Raw genomic sequence first — 6,467 nt, forward strand, 5'->3', positions numbered from 1 at the left:
GAGGTTCATCTTCCCAAGTCTCATTACCAAATAGTTTGGCATTCAGCTTTATGATTGCACCACGGTACTTGGAAACTTGCTCTTCAGTAACATCCTCATTCTCTTCAGAAGAAGAATACTCATCAGAGCTCATGAAGGGCATAAGGAGGTTTAATAGAATCTCTATGGTCTCTAGATGAGCCTCAAATTCCTTTGGTTCCTCAGAGGGAAACTCCTTGTTGATCACTGGACGTCCCAGGAGGTCTTCCTCACTAGGATTCACGCCCTCTCCCTCCCTTGTGGGTTCGGCCATGATTGATATATCAATGGCCTTGCACTCTCTCTTTGGATTCTCTTCTGTATTGCTTGGGAGAGTACTTTGAGGTGTTTCAGTGATTTTCTTACTCAGCTGGCCCACTTGTGCCTCCAAATTTCTTATGGAGGACCTTGTTTCACTCATGAAACTTAGAGTAGCCTTGGACAGATCAGAGACTAAGTTTGATAAATTAGAGGTATTTTGTTCAGAGTTCTCTGTCTGTTGCTGAGAAGATGATGGAAAAGGCTTGCTATTGCTAAACCTGTTTCTTCCACTATTATTAAAGCCTTGTTGAGGCTTTTGTTGATCCTTGATGCCAGGGCATTTTGGCCAGTTTGACTGACCTTTTCTTTACTGTTTTTAGGTTAGTTTCATGCATTTTCTTAGAAAATAAGCTAGTTTTGGGTAGATATTCACTTACCTCTTGATTCAAGCATACATGGTGCACCTTACATGATTTCATGAGGATTTTGCATGAAATTAATGACAAATTGGATATTGTACTTCCCATGACTTGGACTAGAACTTTGATGCACTCTATTGCTTGATTTCAGGACAAAGGAAGCAAGGAAGAACCACGTTAGCAGCCACGTTAATCTAATTAACGTAACTCCTAACGTGGAATGCGAGTAACTTGCAAAGTTAATGAGAAAAGTAATCGCCAATAATGCTCTCGAAGCCATCATTGCCCACGTTAAGAGTCACGTTAACTAAGTTAACGTGAACTCTAACGTGGAGGAAAGGAAATGGAGCCAACGTTAGTGACACTTACCTTTGTCACTAACGTTGGACCAAGCTCATAAGTGGCCACGTTAAGAGCCACGTTAACTTAATTAACGTGAGCTCTAACATTAAGAAGCAAGAGGGAAGCCAACGTTAGTGACATTCACCTTTGTCACTAACGTTGGCCAAGCCTCCATAAGCCACGTTAACTCCCACGTTAACTTAGTTAATGTGGAAGTTAACGTGAAGCAAGAATGTGATCGCCAACGTTAGTGACACCTAACATTGTCACTAACATTGGAATGAACCACACAAGCCACTATGAGCCACGTTAACTCCCACGTTAACTTAGTTAACGTGGAAGCTAACGTGGATAAGGGAATGATGAGCCAACGTTAGTGACACTCAACTTTGTCACTAACGTTGGAGATGGCTAGCATGGCCACGTTAGAAGCCACGTTAACCTAGTTAACGTGGACTCTAACGTGAGAAATAGGGGCACATTGGAACGTTAGTGACAAAGGTAAGTGTCACTAACGTTCTCGAAGGTTGGCAAGCCTACGTTAAAAGATCCACGTTAACTAAGTTAACGTGGCTCTAACGTAGGAAAGGGGGAGACTTCTCAACGTTATTGGGAAAGGTAAGTCCCAATAACGTGTGCGAAGGACAAAGAGGCAACGTTAGTAGCAACGTTTGTGCCACTAACGTTGGAGTTAACGTGGCTCTTACTTTGGTGTGGAACGTTAGTGAAAAAGGTGATTGTCACTAACGTTCTCGAACCTACATTTCCACTTAAACGTTAACACCACTAACATCCTGAGCTAAAGTCTCTGCCCACTTCACACTTTCTCTCTGCAAGTAAAACTAAGCCCAATGAAGAAAATAACTGCTTCAAACTCAAGATCCAAAGGCCCATACCCAAGACTTGAAGAGCCAACTAGAAGATCAGAAGAGTAGTATATATAGGAGTAGCCTTGAATTAAAATAGGAGTTGGAAATTATAGGGAGCCTCTTGGCATAGAATTACTCTCTGTATTTTACTTTCTCTGCACTTCTAGGTTCATGATGTATTCTCCATCTTTGCTTTTATTTTCCAGAGCTATGAACAACTAAACCCCTTTCATTGGGTTAGGGAGCTTTGTTGTAATTTGATAGATCAATACTAGTTTTCATTATTCTTCTTCTATCTGTTTTCTTGATTTTACTTGAAAGCTTTCCATCTTCATCCAATTGGATAGTTATCTTGGAAAAGAAGCTATTCAAACTTGGATCTCTTCTGAACCTTGAAAGAGATCATGCTAGAAATGCTTTCTCATGCTGGACCAAATTGGGTTTGGATGGATATGTGACTATAATCCTCTCAATACTTAATTTGGGAAATGCATGTAGTATAATCAGTGACCATACTTCATCTCTTCTCATGAGCAATTGACCAAGGAATTGGCTATTGATCAAGATTTGAGAGATTGAATTACAAGGAATTGTAATTCGATCACTTAAGATTGCCAAGGAGATCAATGAATGCATTGATTGAGGAAGAGATGAAAATGAAATTGATCCGGAGAATGGAACATCTCCTGAGCCCAATGAACTCCCCATTTCTGATCTTACCCATTCTCTTTAGTTTCTGTCATTTACTTTTATGAGCAATTACCCCATTCCCATTTACAATTCTGCAATTTACTTTCTGTCATTTACTTTCAGCTCTTTATTTCTAGCATTTACTTTTTCTGTTATTTACTTTCCCGCCATTTTATTTTCTGCAATTCTCAACTCAAATTCTGATTCGCTCAACTAGAACATTCCTCTAATTAAAGTTGCTTGATCAATCAATCTCTATGGGATTCGACCTCACTCTATTGTGAGTTTTTACTTGACGACGAAATTCGGTACACTTGCCGAAGGAAATTTGTTATGAGACAAGTTTTCCGTGCATCAAGTTTATGGCGCTGTTGCCGGGGATTGATTGTGCATCAACAATGATTAAATTGGAAGATAACTAGATTGAGCATTTTTGTTTTGTTTGATTTAATTTTCTGTTTGAGTAATTTACTTTCAGTTCTGGTTAATTTCTTCCCTTCTCCCTACTTTTTCAATTTTCTTTGTTATTTACAATTCAGTTCACTAACCCATTAACTGTTTGATATATTGCATCACTCACACTAACAGTAACTCTAACAGAATACTTTCTACATTTATTTTCCTTGCTTGTGCTTTGTTGGTTGTATGACAAGGAGAAGAAGCGGGACTTGAACTTCCTTTGATTCTGAACCTGAGAGAACCTTCTTTAGATTAAGGAGGGAAGCAAGAGGAAAAAGAGTAGTTGGTGCCGAGGAAGAGGAGGAATACTTTGAACCAAACATGGAAGAAAACATGGAAAACCATCATGAAGAAGAGGCTCACAACCATGGCGGAGGAGGTCGAGCAAATCATGCTGGGGAGGATAGAAGAGTTTTAGGCTCTTACATCAATCCAAACCCAGGAAACTGTGGAAGTAGAACCATCCATGCCAACAATTTTGAACTAAAACCACAGCTCATCACCCTTGTTCAGAATAACTGTTCGTTCGGAGGAAGTGTCCAAGAAGACCCCAATCAACATCTAACCACCTTCCTGAGAATATGTGACACAGTGAAGTCTAATGTTGTTCATCCTGATGCCTATAGACTGCTCTTATTTCCATTCTCACTCAAGGATAAGGCAGCCAAGTGGCTGGAGTCTTTCCCGAAGGAGAGCTTGACAACCTGGGAAGATGTGGTGAACAAATTCTTAGCAAGATTTTACCCTCCTCAACGAATTAATAGGCTGAGAGCTGAGGTCCAAACTTTCAGGCAACAAGATGGTGAGACTCTTTATGAAGCATGGGAGAGGTTTAAGGACCTGACAAGGAGGTGTCCACCTGACATGTTCAACGAATGGGTGCAGCTGCACATTTTCTATGAAGGCCTGTCATATGAATCAAAGAAGGCAGTAGACCATTCATCTGGAGGATCTTTGAACAAGAAGAAGACCATTGAGGAAGCCATAGATGTCATTGAAACAGTAGCAGAGAATGATTATTTCTATGCTTCTGAAAGAGGCAACACTAAAGGAGTAATGGAGCTAAACAATGTAGATGCTCTGCTGGCCCAAAACAAGCTCATTACCCAGCAGCTGGCTGACCTCACCAAGAAGATGGAGAGGAACTAAGTAGCAACAATCACTACTTCATCAACAACCCAAGAAGGAGTGAATGAAGAAGCAGAGGGTAGTCAGGAGCAAGCCAACTACATTGGGAATTCACCTAGGCAAAACCATGATCCATACTCTAAGACCTATAACCCTGGATGGAGGAATCACCCAAACTTTGGGTGGGAAAATCAACAAGACCAAGGCCTAGATCAAAGACGTTCAAATCCCAACAACAATGCAGCCCACCAACATTTCACATCTAGACCATATCAGCACCCACATAACCAACCCTCTCAAAACCTTTACCAAGGCCAAAATAACCCTCCTCATCCTTCCACCTCTAATCCCAATCTACCATCATTTGATGACAGACTCTCAAGGATTGAAAATCTACTTGAAGGCATAGGCAAAGAGATTCAAGACAACAAGGCATTCAAGGAGGAAGTGCGAGCCGATTTCAAGAACCAGGGAGACACAATCAAGAGGTTGGAATCCCAAGTGGGGTATCTCTCTGAGCAGATTCCCAAACCTACAGATGGATTCCCAAGTGACACAGAGAAGAATCCGAGAGGTGAAACAAAGAAAGTAAGATGGGAAGATTGCAAGATGGTCACTATAAGTGATAAGGAGACTGAGGACAAGCCAAACAAATCGGCAGAACAACCTGGAGATACCTCAACGGAGAAGGAGGAAAAAGATCACCAAGAACCAGAACTCTCACAGCAGGAGCTGCTGAGACTTTATGCACCCTTTCCCCAACGACTCAATGGTGCTGTTGAGAAGAGAATATACTCAAGATTTCTTGACTTGTTTGCATCTCTGCATGTCAACATACCTTTCATCAAGACCATCCAACAAATGCCTGCATATATCAAGTATATGAAGGAACTGCTTCCCAAGAAAAGCTCACTCAAAGGAGGCCAAACTATAGTAATGAACAAGGAGTGCAGCACCCTCATTCAACCAGAGTTGCCTACAAAAAGAAAGGACTCAGGGAGTTTTCACATCCCCTGTGCCATAGGAGAAACAATGTTTGATAGATCACTCTGTGATTTGGGAGCAAGCATCAACTTAATGCCCTTATCCCTGGTGAAGAGGCTGCAGATCAATGAGATAATGCCCACAGATGTAGTCATCAGGCCAGCAGACAAAACTCAAAAACAAGCAATAGGAGTGGTGGAAAATGTGTTGGTAAAAGTTGGGAAATACTTCCTTCCCACAGACTTTGACTTCCTGGACATGGAAGAGAGTCACACCCACCCAATCATATTGGGAAGACCCTTCCTAGCTACAGCCAGAGCACTCATAGATGTGGAGCGAGGGGAGCTAATATTGAGGATCCATGATGAACGACTCAGCTTTAATGTCTTCAAACTCTCACAAGAAGCAGACCAAGAGAACAAAGAACCAAGCAAAGATCATAATGAGATACTGAAAGAGGAAGCAAGCACTGAAGGACAACCAGCCCAGCTGGGAAAGCCCTTGTTTGATGAACAAGGAAATAAGTAGTTGTCACAGCTCAAGGAAAAGCTGGAGGAACCTAAACCACTAGAGACATGTGAAGACAACAACAAAATTCCCTTAGAAGAAGAAGTTACAAAGAGCAAGGCAACATCAAAAGGAACAAAGAAGAAGGTACCAAGGAGGTGGAGGAACAAGAAGATCCCTACCGAGGACTTCTCTCCAGGGGATAAAGTGATCTCAACTTACTTCCCAGATATCCCCCCTGATCTCCCTACTGTACCATCTCAGTTACCTAAGGTCTTCACTATCAACAGAGTTCTCTCCTTGGAACATGTTGAGATCATTGATACAATCAATGGATATAAGTCCAAGGCAAGAGGGAAGGACTTGAAGCATTATCAACCTCCCTGATGAAGGAGAAACGTCAAGCTAGTGACGCTAAAGAAGCCCTTCATGGGAGGCAACCCATGTTTTATATGCTTTTAATAGTAAATAAGTCAATATTCATGAATTCCAACCCAAACTCGACAAACACTTGGTGAAATCCTTATTATGCAATATATAGTGAAGAACAAGTTTGGTGTTCAAAGCATTCCAAGAAAGCATGGATGCAACTCAGAGCATGCTAGTCTTGGAGCTTTGAACAAAACTTTTCATCACAGTGCTCCAAACTAAGTTTGGTGTCACCCTAGGGTGCCACGAATATGCATATAAGGACGCACAGTTAGTTAGTTAGTTGGTGTTCATGAATAAACAATCTAATCTTTTGTCTTTATTATACTATCCGTAAAGTTTAATTTTTTTTATGATATTA

The 6,467-nt window shown here is 41.2% G+C and overlaps 1 non-coding gene across 1 annotated transcript; it reads right to left on the reverse strand.

The window, feature by feature from the left end:
- Window positions 1–3,820: 3,820 nt before the first annotated feature.
- Window positions 3,821–3,924, reverse strand: LOC148561664 (small nucleolar RNA R71). The gene has a single exon (XR_015887698.1). It is a non-coding gene; the product is annotated as a small nucleolar RNA R71 (small nucleolar RNA).
- Window positions 3,925–6,467: the final 2,543 nt, after the last annotated feature.

Source organism: Arachis ipaensis, chromosome B6, assembly GCF_059453495.1.
Source record: "Arachis ipaensis isolate K30076 ecotype BB chromosome B6, ASM5945349v1, whole genome shotgun sequence".
Taxonomy (NCBI): domain Eukaryota; kingdom Viridiplantae; phylum Streptophyta; class Magnoliopsida; order Fabales; family Fabaceae; genus Arachis; species Arachis ipaensis.